Raw genomic sequence first — 15,983 nt, 5'->3', positions numbered from 1 at the left:
TTTTATCGTTCGATTGAACGATTTTTACTTTGATCGATTGATCAAAGTATTTGTGCTAAATCCTTCAAATTCGATATTCAAAGTCGAAGGATTTAACTTCGAGGGTCGAATTCGAGGGTTTATTAACCCTTGAAATTCGACCCTTGATAAATGTTCCCCGTAGAGTAATACCAATAGCCAAAGCAGACTCAGCAGCTGTCAGGGTCCCACTAATGCATAATGTTTGCCAAATAAATAACAGTGCTAAGGGAAGACTGTGTAGACCTGTCATTTTTAGCTGTGCTTTTTTGAACAGGGAGCTTAGATCTCCTTTTGTATACAGTATGGGGTAAATTTATCAAGGAGTGAAGTTCCGCCACTAGAGTGAAATTCCGCAGCTCTCAATTCATTTCTATGGGATTTTGAAAGGCGTATTTATCAATGGGTGAAAGTGAAAGTTCACCGTTTGATAAATACGCCTATAAAAATCCCATAGAAATGAATAGAGAGTGGCGGAATTTCACTCTAGTGGTGGAACTTCACTATTAACTTCACTCTTTGATAAATATACCCCTATGTGTCCCTTCCTGTTTTCAGACCTCCCCTCTACACTAATACAAATATAAACCCTTATCAAAATATGAGGACTTTAGGACAGGACCATGGTGTGTAGCTAAGAGAAACAACTCAACTTCAGTGGAAACATGTCATTCTTACTTAGATAGTTAACATTGGAATAAAATGTTAACATAGTGAGTTTTGTATAAATGTGAAATAAATATTGTTTTACTGTGGATTGCCAAACATCAGACCTGCCCTTCAACTCTAGAGGAGTTCCCAGTTCCAGCTCCAAGTCTGATAATAATCTGTGACATGTTCCCAGTCTGCTATGTATATGTTTAATATATGTTTAATAGATTAGGTCATCTTTATGTTTAGAACTCAGTGAAATATTATCCGGCAACAATGACTTCATAGGATATTGTGTAGAGCTGGGCTTGTATGAAGAAAAATCATTTAATTTAGGTGATTTAGTTAATCAACAGCACTTGTGAAAACTATTGTTTTAAAGGTGTTAGCAGTTTTAAACTGTGAATAGTAGTTTTGTCAAAGCAACTCTTTAGGTCTTCTAACCCTGTGGTCCAGGCATTGATTGAATATGGAAGTTGCATCTCCAATAAGTTGTAGTTATACATATAATAGCTATGCTATACATATATGTACCATTCACTGTCTCTCTTAGGAGTTTAGAGTTGTACCAACAGCTGGAGGGAAGTAGAGACTCTCACTATCTGTCTCACTCAGTTACTTCACTATAAGAGCATATTCAATGAGCCCTTTGGCCACATTCAATTAGCCCACAGCTGCTGCTGTGCCAAAAGCCCCATTTAGCAGAAAAACAATTCCCTCATTTAAGAGAAATAGTAACACATCTAGAGTTTAATACTAAAAAGCAGCAGGTTTGAATTTCCCCTACATGTCATATATATTTAAAAGGAAACATCTCATAAGAGCATTAGCACCAATTTTACAATTGTTTTGTACGCAAATACAATGCAACACAAGTCAGAATTTTTCCACTGCAATGTGCAGCATACAGAAGAATCTCTATTCTCAGAAGTTCGCTGTCAAGATATCAAAAACATACTAGGGTTCATTTATCAACATGGGGCACATTTATCCATTGGCAGTAGCCTAATCAGTGGCTGACTTTTTTCAGCCAGCTGCAGGTAGAATAATGAATGCAATAGTTTGATTGGTTGCCATTGGTTAATGCCTATGGGCAGTGGATTTATCTATCCAAGTTCTATTGATCCACTGTTATTAAATTTCTTGTATATGTCAGGGGCTCACACTATTAAAAGGGTACATATATCCCTGACCAGCAGTGAAGAGGATAGCAAAGGATAGACAGATACTGCTTTCAGTATCAATTCAAAGTAGCAATAAATGTTTAATCAACATATAGTGGAAAATTGCTTTTAATTATATTTTATTTTATAAAGGAATGTGTTATATTCTTGACTGGAGTTCCCCTTAACAAACTGCTTTAATTAGGCTTCTTTTGCATGCAGGTCCTATACATACTGTTGAAACACTTGAATTGCAGCCAATTAAAGGTCATGTTGGTGCATGCTCTGTCCTCATATTGCTGCTTTCCTTGTGGTGCACGCTTTATCCATCTGTTTGAAATTTGTTAACAGATCCAAATCTTTGTGGCACTGATATCTGGAAATGAAGAGTTCAATGTGGCTAATAAACATGGATACTGCAGCAACTGTATGCATTGTATATACCTTGGCTTTAATGGTGCCAAAATGACTGTTAAGAGAAGTTAAACCTGCTGCTTATGCTATAGCTTGCTGCAGACTGGAAGAGACTGATAAAGAATATCATAAAGAACACTCATTAGTGTTGCTCAGTAGCTGAAGTGCAAGTGTGGATAGGCTCTCATAGGTATGTGAAACAACCTTAGTGTTAAATGTTTGCTTTTGTGCTGAATAGCTACAAACTGTAAGGAAATTAATTAAGGTATCTGCAACTTTCCTAATAGAAGCAGTGAATTTTTAGGCCTCAGAAAATGGGTTTCTCCGGTATTTGTGACTATAGACATTTATCTAAACAAGGGGTGATGAAGGTAGAACTTTCAGTTAGGGTTTATGATAAACAAATAGACAGTAGAATAGTTAATGACAGGGTTTTTAAGCTTCCTTCTGATCAATGAGTCAAACATATATGTGTGTAACCCTAAACCTAAAATATTCCTTTGTACTGGGATAAGCAGATAGCTAAATTCTGTGTGACACCTGCAGACAATAGGCACTGATATGAAAAAAAGGCTGGGTTACTGTACTAGATAAACGACTATAGATCAAAAACTACATACACAAAAACGGCATAAATAGTTTCAGTTAACTGATACTGTTGTGACAAAGTCACAAATTAATGCCATTTCCACTATTTATCAATTCTTAGTCAATGCATGTATAACATGTACAGTAGCTGGATTATTGAGATTAAAGATCTTCCTCCATATATATGTTATGCCTGCAGAAAGGCTGAGAAAATCGGATTTTTGGCCAAAACTCAGCACGGACCATAATATTGAAATGGGACCTTTGCCATTGACTTCTAAAGGACCCCGACAGTTTGGAGATGGCGGATTTCGGACTCTGACTTTTTTCAGCCTCTGGGTATGATAAATTCCAAAAAAATGTTCATGATTTTTGCATTCAGAGTATGATAAATAACCCCCTTAATCTGTCACAGGGTGCAAAAGCAGTGGCAGAAAGTACATGTGCAAGATATCAGTACAGTAGAATTATTTGTAGATGGGTCCTTCTATTGTTGAACTGTGAATATTATTGATGAGTGAAATTGTGAACTGTAAATTTAAGCCAATATATGCTATACATTTATGGGACCTGTTATCCAGAACAACTGTGGTCCGTAATTTGGATCTTCGTACCTTAAATTTAATACAAAATTATTTAAAAATGAGATGAACCCAATAGGCTGGTTTTGCTTCCAATGAAGATTAATTATAGTCTTAGTACAAGGTACTGTTTTATTATAACAGAGAAAAAGAAATAGTTTCTAAAAATTTGTGAGATGGCCTTTCTGTAATTCTGGCGTTTAGAGATAACGAATTTCCAGATAAGTGATCCCATACCTGTATACAAAAGACAACAAAGTAAATATACTTATGAAGATATCTAATTATTTAACTATTATAAAGATATCTAATTATTAAAAAATTATTACGTCTATCGAATTATTTAAAAATTAATATTAAATTATTACAGAGTCTGGCTGTATTTCCCCCTCCCTATTTCTTCTGTTAAATAGCATCATATAAAGAAATGTGTATTTCCCACTAGACTAGAGGAGATGCAGCTCCGTGTACAAGCTGTCATTTTCAATGTCTTGCAGTTGCATGGCAAATTAAGGAAACATTTAGAAGCTGATTAATCACAGTTTGGGTTCTGCAGATAGTAGAGAAACCCCCAGGGCTGTCACACTGCAAGCTGTGGGCCACGGTCAGGACACTGATGATGCCCTGAGCTGGTTCTGGGTGATGCTGTCATTGACTCTGCAGGGAGGTAATTCTTTCTGACAGCTGTTAACCTGAAAGGAAAAAGGCCTGCCATCACTTGCAATATTGATAAACTGCTCCGCTGCATTAGAGACTCTGCTGGCTTCCACTGCTATGCTGGGCACATCTGTGTTCTAATAAAACCAAGTGTAAATGTATCTTTTCCATAGTCTAATTTGTTATCAAATTCTGAGTTGTCTGTTTTATTCCCTATATTTTATCATTCTTTACAGTAGTTTGCGTCTGTTTATCATTTTACTTTCATCCTTACAAAATAAATGTCTAAAATGTTATCTGAATGTGGGTAATACTTGGATTTCCCAGATAAAATCTAGTTTTAACAATAGGGCACTTTAAATATGGGGAGAGCTGATTTGATGCTGGGCTTGACTCCTGCTGACTTATCACAAAAAATAAATGACTTGGGGATATCAAATAGTGACCTCCAGCAGCAGCAGGGCCTTTTCTATTGATGTTAAAATATATTAATAAATTATGTGCATGCATTGAGTGGTCCAGATGTATCAAAGTTTGCTCTATCTGTATGGCACAAAAGCTTTGTTCCAATGTGAAGATCGATCAACTTTCACAAATAATGGCAAACAGTATTTATGATCAACTTTATGTCCAGTTGCACATGTCTCAATTTCCGCAGGACAGTCACAACGGCTTGTCCTGGTGATCCGAGTTTGTTACCCAATGTCTCAAATTGTGTCCCAGCCTAAGATATCACTTCTGGGACTCTGGACCTGTCCAAACTATAATCGAACAGTGTAGCAATAACCTGTCTGTTGCTTCTCAAGTTTACCTGCTTTGGTAAGAAAGAATGGGACATCATTTACCGCAAGGACAGTTTGCAAAGAATCATTTTAGACACAATCATCATGGTTTTTACCCACAATGCCATGTTATCCCCAATAATTCCAATATCATTGTGGCTCTTAGGAAGCAAAGTGTCTGACACAATTGCAGCTCATATGTTAAAATGACCACAGTTGTGCTTCAAACCTAATAGAATGCAATTGGTATAAAAAAAGTTCTGCATCACTTCTGGCATCAAAATGGCACAATTCTTTAGGCACAAGTAAACTCACTTTGCTGAGAGTGGCGGCAACTCCAGAGTGCATGATTTTCAGGATTAGCAAACAGGTGTTCAGCTTAAATATGCAGACGTGAAAGGAGCGGCCTTAGACCAAGTAACTTATTGAATGGTGTTTTCTTGCAAGAAACTGGTATTTTATGCAACCGCAACTTCACTTGTGGGTCACAAACGACCCTTGTGTACGGCACATAAAGCCGCTCATTCGTTTCATGGTCCATGATTTGTGTTGTGCAAATGAAGGAGAAAAGCAGGGAGGATAAAACAGGGCTACAGAGAAAGAGGAAGCGACAAAGAGGGGGGAAGAGAAAGTCTAAACAAAAGAAAAAAGGGGAAAGAGAGTGGTCTCAAGATAAATAAAGGAACTGTGGAAGGTAAAAGGAGAGAGAAATTGGGTTTGACCGTGACATCGATTTCCATTATTGTATTGCTCCAAAATCTAGCCCTATGGATTTAGCAATATTTTTCAAACACTACACTGTTAAGAACCATATCCTAAAATAACTGCACCACAGTCTAATATGTGTGCAGCTTAATGTTGCAGGTAGTTGAAGTTGTCCTTTTAATTCATGGCACATTAGAAGAGAAAACAAATAACTGTGTTCCCAACCTATTTTTTTTGCAGATACACAGTACTATTAGTTACTTGCAGCCAGTCAAAATGTGTTGGCCCAGTCACAAATGTATGCTTTAAGCATCCAAACCCAAAAACAAAAAATTCCCAACATGATGTTGCCCCCTAAAATATATTTTCCCAAGATCTAAAGTAAGGATCACTATTTATTTACAAATATTCAATCATTAACATCTTGACTGGCACTTTGGGAGCCCTAACAAAATATTATTAATTCTCACCTTTTATAATTGGAGGTGGAAGAATAGGATTCTACTTGTTCCAATGATAGATAACCTGTGGCAGTGAAGTGGTTAATTGCAAATCAGAGAATCACAGAAAGCTACTGCTGATCCTTTCCATAAGTGAGTATTACAATCTCATGGCCACAGCATTTTCCTTTTCATGGACTCCAGCTCTTTCCCTGTGTCCTAGAAACCTACTGAGCCACTATTTTCTGTAGGCCAAGGTATCATTTTGTCAGTCTCACTTTACAGGTGGCTAATTATAGGCAGACTAGGCCAGCCCAGCAGTTTCTTATCAGCTTTCAGTTTTTCCCATCTTTGCTATAAAATTGAATGCCAAACCTTCATTTACTGTGATTAAATGAAACGTATACCTTGTAACCTAGTTTGTGTGAATTAAAAAAAGATACAACGCCCGGCAGGAAGATAAAAAAAAAAAAATCAGCTGCAAGGATCTGTCATCATTTCCTAATATTAAATTAAAATGTGTATTGACCAGTGCAACAATTGCTACATTATTACTACTACAATGACTGCAGGGGTTACTTCTAGATTTCAAGGAATTCTTTATATTTATGTGTGTTCCTTATTTAAAATTTTAGTTTTTTCTAACTACATGGGCAAAAGTGTGTTTTATTTGTTACATGCGACAGTGTTTGGGAGTAGGCCTTCTCTACAAATACTTCAGCACATAAGTGAGGTGAGACAGGCAACAACATCATACCCTCATATCTTATGTTCTTATAAGCAGAATCTAAATGGTCATGATTTCTGGCTGACCAGTTCCCCTCCTCCATAGTTATATATTTTATATATATATTTTATATATATGATTTTTTACTTAAACTTAAAACACTGGGTGAGGTTGATGGACAGGTCTGGCTTGCCACACTTGATGTCTTAAGCCTGTACACATCCATACCCCACACCCAGGGTTTACATACATATGCCAACTGGTTTGAGAAGGGACACGTCTATACCGATGGACTGTTTGACAGCCATTGTTTGGCTTGGTGGCGGTACATCGATGACGTGTTCCTCCTATGGCGGGGCGACTTGGCTTCCTTGCACCTTCCGGGTTGCAATTAATGAAGCCCATGACTTTACCATGAATGCTAGTCTCCAGGAAATTGCTTTTCTAGATGTCACAGTGACACAGCACAAAACAGATTTACAACTAAAATATTCACCAAACCAACAGATCGTAACCAGTTACTATCATACACAAGCTTTCATCCAGCAGCGGTAAAAAAATCCATTCCTACTAGCCAATTCACTAGGGTACATCGGATCACAAATGAGCCAGCCCAATTAGAACAGTACCTAGATAAAATGAGAGGCAAATTATCAGATATAAGTTACCCACAAGAAATTTTGGATACTAGCCTAAACAAAGCCAGAGAAAATTTGAGGAGAACAACTAATAGAAACAAAACTAGAGACAGGCAGCGGTTGGTTTTTGTTGGGCAATACCACTCACGAGGTGATAACTTTCGACACATCTTATGCAAGCATTGGCATCTGTTGAGGGATGCTTATCCCACAATTCCAGAATTTGAACAAAAGCCTATGATGTCATTAAAAAAGGGTTGTAATATAGGCACAAAAGTCACACAGGCAGGAATAACACCTTTATGGGGCCCCCAAAGGTGGGGATGTTTAGATGTAGGGGATGTGCACAATGCCGATTTGTTTTAAGCCACCTTTATCAATCTAACAACGAACAGGGAATATAAAATTCGGGGTCATTATAGCTGTGATACTAGTTTTGCAGTGTATATGTTAGTATAGAAAAGGGGCACACTATATATATATATATATATATATATATATATATATATATATATATATATTTATACACCATAAGAGTATGTATTATTTTGTGTCATTATATATAAGGGTATGTGTCACTATGATCTATCTAAATTCCTATTGCCCTGTCTCTGGTTCCCTGACTAGGCAACAATACCCTTGAGATTTAATCCCTTCTATTCTCCCGTGGTGGAGCCAAAGCTGCTCAGTATAAGTAGCATTACTCTGTCTGGCTCTCCTAGATAGACTATTACAGGATCTAGCTACCCCTTAATAGTCATGACTAATGATAACTCCACAGGAGGCTCAAACTCACTTAGGAGAGCTTCAGGCAAAAGCCTCTGGTAGAATCATCTGCAGAATCTCCTCCTGAGCCTACATGGCCCAGGCATGTTATATTAAAGCAAAGCACCATCTAGCAGTCAAGCCTGGGATAGCTAGGGGTCATACTATGACCCAGGAAATGTGGCATTACTCATTCCCTTAAACTATGGGTTCTCTTTGGGGAATGCCAGGTAAACAGAGATACATTTATCAGTCCCATATATATGCACATATATGGGTTTGATCATCTGAGTCTTACCCATAAACTTACTCTCTTCTCTGTCCATCTGAAATACTTTTGATAACATTTTTACTTCCTTCACTTCCTTAATTTGTGTAAATGGTTTTCTTTAATTCCCCCTTCCCTTTTAGCCTGCAAACTAAATCACTATCACAATTTAAGTCATCAGCTTATTTTAAATTGCTTGTGAATTCCAGCAAATTCCCCTAATGAGCCCAGCTGAAGAGATCCTCTCTCCGACAGATATCTTTTCTTCCCAAAGAATGATTATCAGTAGCATGTGCTTAATTTTAAATTACAGTCATTATTACAGTTGAATTAATACTGAAATTTGGGTTTAATTTAGTTATACACCACTATGGATCAGTGTGAGGTGCTTGTTTCTGCTTGATGGCTCTATTCTGAGACAGCTCTTCTATCTGCATTGTGACCTAATTGCTCTTTTGGATGAAATAAAGAGAACCAATTCACTTATAGATACTTATCTTAATTCATAAATATTTACTTTATATGTTTCATTAGTATGAGGCAGAAATTCTGATCATTGCCAGATGTATACTAATGGAAGGATCGTCCTATCTATTTTATGACAGATGTCATATATTTGAGGGCTGCCAAACATTTTGTTAGGTTGGACACAATAAAAGAGACAAATGCGTTACAGTTGGGCATCCTTACTTTTTCTAAGCAATTTCCCTTGATTTATCACAACTTCAGTGAAAAACTTTGATCTAACAATAAGTTATGAACTTCAAAGCTAAGTTTCCATATTTCCTAAATGTGTGTTAGGCTTATGAAGGAATAATAGATCAGTGAAATGCAATTGTGTAAGCTGTACATGTTAAAACCTCCAGAAGGATAGTAGCAAAGCACCACCAAGTTGTAGTCATTAGTGATGGGGTAATCTGTCTGTCGCGGAATACATTTCAAAACGGCATAAAAATTTGTGAAATGTATTGAAGTCAATAAGCATCAAAATAATTTTGATGCATGTCAAGTTTTGACATGAGTGACAAATTTTATAGGCGCGACTATTTTTTCCAAATGCATTAAAGTTAATGGGCATCCAATTAATTTTGATGCGTGACAATTTTTATGCATGTGACGGTTTTGATGTGCAACAATCTTTTTTGTCGCAAATTTTTGACGCAGTTTCTTGAAACGCATTTATTTACCCATCACTAGTAGTCATCCTTCTGGGACATGATTCTAACTATATATATATATATATATATATATTTGTAGAATGTTGGGATCTTTTTTATGTATAAAGTGTAGGGTTGTTCATCAATGAGTATTATGTATGCTCTGGAATTGTCTCCCACAGTCTGTCTGACTTTCTCCCAACCTGTCTGCTTTCAAAAGATCTTTTAAAACACACTTATTTAGAGAAGCCTAGTCTCACTCTGTTTAGCTACCAAATTACATCTCTCACCTGTTTATGTCCGATCTTGGCCACTCCCACACCTTGTGTCTCATTCCCTTCCCCTTTAGATTGTAAGCTCTTTTGCACAGGGCCTTCCTCACCTTTTGTACTGGTACTGGTCGTTATGTTTGTAAAACTGTTGTATGTTCTATGTATGTAATTTGTGTGATTTCTATGTATAAACACATGTATTCTACAGTGCTGTGCAATATGTTGGAGCTCCAAAAATACATGTTAATAATAAAATAATAATAATATGCTAGTTGTCCATATGAAGATATCATTTGGTCTGTATACCAGGCAAAGGGGTACACCTTGTAAGCTTTATAACAAGACAACATAAACTGGTGGAACTTCCCAACCTGGAAATGCCCCCCTAATATGCTGTAGTTTGGTTTTTTTTTTCCTAATTGCGTTGGAGCGGTGCGTATTCCTTCCCTACTAGGCACTGGTCTATATATGACCGAGAAGGACAGGGTGTGTTGATGAATTAGAAATTTTAGATATTCCAGATGCAAAGGCTTCAGCTGTAGCAATGTGTCAAACCGTCATGAGGTTACATTTTTAGTGGCATTATTTATATATTTATTGTCATTCATTCTATTTTGGCTCTGCCATATTAATCTTTTAAGCTTGCCATACAAATCATAGCCTGGTCACTAGGGTAAGTGGACTGCCATGATTTTATTTGCAAAAAAGCAGGCAAAACTTTTTGGGACAGATTCGTTCATCACTATTCCAGACAAAACAGTTGCAGAGGAAACTGATAAATACTTAATGTTTAATCAATAATTAAATGTAATCAAAGAACAGGTTAAACTGATTTTGTTTCCTAGGGCTCCTGCAGTGGCCTCCTTGCCCAAACATGCCAATCACACTCCTGAAGACAGCCTGCTTTCCCTACCTGATCAGAAAAGGCAGAGCAGTGGAGTTGGGAGACATCATGTCTGGCCACTAGTGATGTGCGGGCCGTGGGTTTATCGGCAGGTCGGTCAGGATCGGGCTGACCTCAAACCCCCATTTGCACTGCTGGCTTCCGGTTTTATAGCGGCAAGCCTGGTCGCCCGCCCCTTTTGTGACATCATCTGTGGGACGGGTCTATAAAAGGAACACAGAAGTCAGGTGTAGGTGGGCGCGGGTAGAGGGAGAGTGGGCGGGTCGGGTTTTACCTGACCCGCACATCACTACTGGCCACATCTTTCCTGTCCCTGAGCTGAACATAAGTATGCTCTCTTGCATCCAGAGTGGAATTAAGAATAGTTGTAATTAGTACTGAAAATATTTAGATTGTAAGCTCTTTTGGGCAGGGACCTCTTTATCTCTTGAATCAGTCATGGGTGTACACCCATTGCCCAGTGTGCATAATACATTGACATGTTTTAAATATGTCTTAATAATAATAATAAAATATATCATTAATAGTGATGGGCGAATTTATTCGCCAGGCGCGAATTTGCGCAATTCACCGCCGGACGAATAAATTCATGAAACTGCCATGAAAATTCGCCAGCAAAAATTTGCCGGCGTAAAAAAAATGCAAACATTTTTTGCCCTTTCGCGAATTTTGCCCCGAAATGCCCCAAAATCGCCCATCACTAATCATTAAGCAAACCTTGGCTTAATTCAACCCTTTGAATGGTGATTTGGCATCATAACAGTCATATTTTTTGCTTTACTGCATATATTAAGTACATATATCTTTTTTTACAAGTACATTTATTACAACTTGGCAGGTAAGACAAGCCTGCTCCACACACTCTTAGACAGGAACAGGGAACAACAGGAACAGGAAATGGATCATAAGGCAATGGCAAAACAGCAGAATTGCCCTTAGCCAAAATGTCCACAAAAGCTGCCTTCTACTGTGTTTCTGTATTATGGGGAGGTGGTTCTCTCCTCAAGACAGATACAGAGGATCGCACTCACAGGACTTAATGCAAAAATTCTGGGGTTTATCGGAGCATAAAATGTAAAATGTTTTGGCTAGCACTCTTAGCCTTTATCAAAGTGCTTGATACAAACTATCCACATCCATTTAACAGCCCCAGTGGTTTACAAAGGAAGCAGCCCCCTTTTTCCTCCCCTTCCCATATACCTGGTTCTTGCCCCACATCTGTCCCATCCCTCACTCTGTAATCAGGCTGGTACTGTGGATATGACTTGCTGTCAAGCTCAAATAGTCTAAATATACAGAGAATTGGGTACTCCACTGACCAAGTAGTAAATTGTAAAGAACTGGTACTTATTCCTCTGTGATTTGGTTTAAGTATCGCAGCACCTTGCTTCCATCCAAAGCCAGTAATAGTGGTTCAAAAGTAATAGGTGTCGATACAAAACAGCGCAGAGGTTCTGCTACAAAAGTGCCTTTATTAACACGACATGTTTCGAGCACCAAGGGTCTTTATCAAGTGTCACACTTGATAAAGAGCCTTGGTGCTCGAAACATGTCACACATGTCACACACATTTTTGGGACAGGTGGTGAACGAAGCCTAGTATCCAGTGTGTGATATTGATCACTTAATGTGGTCTGGTTGATATTATTGTACGTTGTACCCAGTGGACCCTGCAAAACCAGATGGTGCTTTTTAGATGGAGACTGTACATTCTCCAACAACAGATTTAAATCTCAGCACACTCCCATAACTGACTCTGCGGTCTTTGACTACAGCCTACCCTCCTCTTCCAATATAAACGTGATCCCGCTCAGGGGCGTAACTATAGAGGAAGCAGACCCTGCGGCTGCAGGGGGGCCCAGGAGGTATAGGGACCCCACGAGGCCCTAATTTCAATAAATATTGGAGAAACAAGTCAACCTCTAAACATTTTGGGGGCCTGAAAAATAATTTGCTGTGGGGCCCAGTAATATCTAGTTACGCCACTGATCCCGCTTAACTCTTCTCTCTTCCCTCTCTTTCTCCCCCCTCCTCCCATACCCTTCTCCTACGCTATCCTACACCCCTTTCTTTGTCCCTTCTCCAACACCTGGTCCTTGTTGTAAAAGTCTCATTAGTCAAATGTCCCACGCTCTGTATATATGTAGAAATACATACTGTTTACTGCGTGGTAACGTCCCAGCCAAGGATGTCATGATTTTCCATTTACTTTATTTTTTAATAACAATGTTGAAATTTTGGTTGCTATGAGGCTCTATCTTAACAACGCCGCAGTCACCAGTTGATTGAACAGATAGCTATGGACATACTGGCGCCATCTATTGGCCATTCTTGAAGTTTACTCCTCTCTTGGGTCCAGTCACGGCCTATGTCTGACTTCAACAGTCCACAAGGGTAATACAGGAGGGACCACAGACTCAGGTTCCCCCCTTGAAAAGATTGATGTCCCAACAGTGGAACATACTATTAGGCCAACAGGTAATGACATTTTCTATTTCTACGAATGGGGACCTTCATGTTACCGCCTCTGGAACTAAGCGCTGTTCTGCAACAGACTGTGTTATATGCACAACCACTTAGCTTTATCGGTTGTCCTTTAACTAGTTTTGATACTTTTGACTTACCCTGCTGATTTCCAAGCAAGAATGGCTTTAATACTTGTTGATCCCACGAATCTCTTTCTATGTGTAACTTAGCAATACTATGTATCATTTTCTGTTATTCCAACAACGTACTTGCTACATTGTGTACAAAGATCCAATCTTAAAGTATTAATGTTATTAAGTCACTACTTTTTTATTTAGCTGCTACAACCTTTTATTTAATGTGAATTTCTTTTGTGCACTCCCCCCCTACTATGACATCACCACACCTCCTTGTTCTTGATTTTCCCTTGTTTACTAATATGATGTCACTACACCTCCTTTTCCTGCCACTGGGGCTGTTAAATGGTTGTGGATTGTTTGTATCAAGCACTTTGATAAAGGCTAAGAGTGCTAGCCGAAACTTTAGCTTTTTGCTCCAATAAACAACAGAAATTTTGCATTAAGTCCTGTAAGTGTGATTCTCTGTCTACATTGTACCTTATTTGCACCCAGGCATGATATACCTACTATACAAGTAGCGCCAGCATGTGTGTCTCTCTCTCTGTGTAAAACACAGTCTAGAAGTGTACACACTGATGGGAAGATAACACTTACATGGCAGAAAGAGATCACATTCAAGGACTGTGCTATATAATGATAGTGAGTTCTGTATACATATCTTAGTGTGCTCGTATGTATAAACTGAAGTGGCCTGGTGTCAGAGGACAACAAAGTAGGATGACATTACAGCACTTACACCTAATATCGCTTTTTGAAGTATTGGGTGCAATGCTAATTTGTCACTCTTAAGTCATGTAGTATATCCTCCATTGCTAGCAGACTAGAAGGGGAAGCTATCCTAGATTGGGAAGGCTAAAAAGCGCAGCATACATTTTTAAGGTAAGGATAGTGCAGAGTTCTAAAGAGCTGGGACAAGGTCAAGAGTCAAAGGTTTAAAAGCAGCACAGAGAAGATAAACTGAAAAATGTTAACAGAATGTCCTAAGAAAACAGTGTAAAACTTCACAGTTATTTATTAATCTGTTTTATTAAGTGTTAACTTGAAAAATTAGCAAGGACGTGTATTTATAAAAAGGCGTTGTGATGGGAATGTTTCAATACAAACACTTAAACGACCAGTGGAATTTGGTTCACTGGAATCATTAACTGGTTTAGAGGTTAAAATAAATTCCCTGGACACATATATCAAACAGAAGCCAGAAAGATCCTACTATAAAATGGTTCTTTTCCAGTGGGACTATTACAACTAATACACTGAATGCATCTTATCTGTTTAGCAAGTAATATTTTTTTATATGTACGTATATGTCTTGAAGCATTGCATTGAAAACATTATCCTATAGCTGCTAAGCAGAGTGGTTGCTGTGTATTTGTAAAACAGGTATGGGACCTGTTATCCACAATGCTCAGGACCTTCACAGATCTTCACTGCTATGAAGGGATGTGGTTGTATTGAGCTGGTACAGAACACCAAAATATAATATACAACATTTCTAGCGTACTTCTATTGTAAAGCTTTAGTTCACATTTAATGACATGGGGTTTGCTGACATATCTGTGGTAGCCACTCAGTGTATTACAATGAATTCTTTTATCTGGGTCCATAATGGGTTTATGTTTTACATTTTGGTAGATATGTGTATATAGAGCCCTCGCGACTAGTCTGTCGCTTCTACCTGATAAAGTGGTATGCTGCCAATATGCTGCGTGTAGATGGATAATTAAGGGATATTCCATGTTTTGATAATCCTGTATATAGTATATCTCTTTATATACTTTGAAATCAGTCCATCAGCACTGTATGTGTTTATTGTTCTTATTCATTCATTATAGGTCTGTACCCAAAGGAAAACAGATTTTATCTGGATAAAATACATCTCATTATACTGCATGAGTTAATCTGGACCTCATGTCTAATTCATTAAGTGATAACTATTTCTTTATTATATTCAAGTTCACCTGTTTAAGGGTAGTCCTATTACAAATTTCTAGGGGAAGCTGTAGGGGCCCAAGAGTGGAGTCTTTGCCCTAGGCCCATAGATACCTTTAAAGTTGAACTAAAGCCTAAAAATAATTATGGCTAAAAATGCCATATTTTATATACTGAACTTATTGCACCAGCCTAAAGTTTCAACTTCTCAATAGCAGCAATGATCCAGGACTTCAAACGTGTCACATAGGGTCGCCATCTTGGAAAGTGTCTGCAACACTCACATGCTCAGTGCTCTGAGCAGCTGTTGAGAAGCTAAGATAAATTATCAAGCAGAAGATTAGGTTGGCCTGTAATATAAGCTGATGCTACAAGGCACTGGTTTCTGTGCTACTGTGTAGTAATTATCTGTATTAATTACTAATCAGCCTTATATTGTGAGATTTCTATTCTATGTGTACTGTATATTGTGAGTGGGTCCTTAAGATTAGTAAGTGACAGCAGCACAGAGCATGTGCAGTGAATCAGCAGAAAAGAAGATGGGGAGCTACTGGAGCATCTTTGGAGACACAGATCTTTACTGCAAAAGGGTTGTGGTTGCCTTGGGTTGGTACAGAAGCTCAAAACATAATGTACAACATTTCTAGCCTACTTCTTTAGTTTAGCTTTAGTTCTCCTTTAAGAAGCTCTTGGGCAGTATCCTCCCTCCAAATACAGT

The sequence above is a fragment of the Xenopus laevis genome, chromosome 9_10L (assembly GCF_017654675.1).
Source record: "Xenopus laevis strain J_2021 chromosome 9_10L, Xenopus_laevis_v10.1, whole genome shotgun sequence".
Lineage (NCBI taxonomy): Eukaryota > Metazoa > Chordata > Amphibia > Anura > Pipidae > Xenopus > Xenopus laevis.
This window is presented reverse-complemented; position numbering follows the sequence as displayed.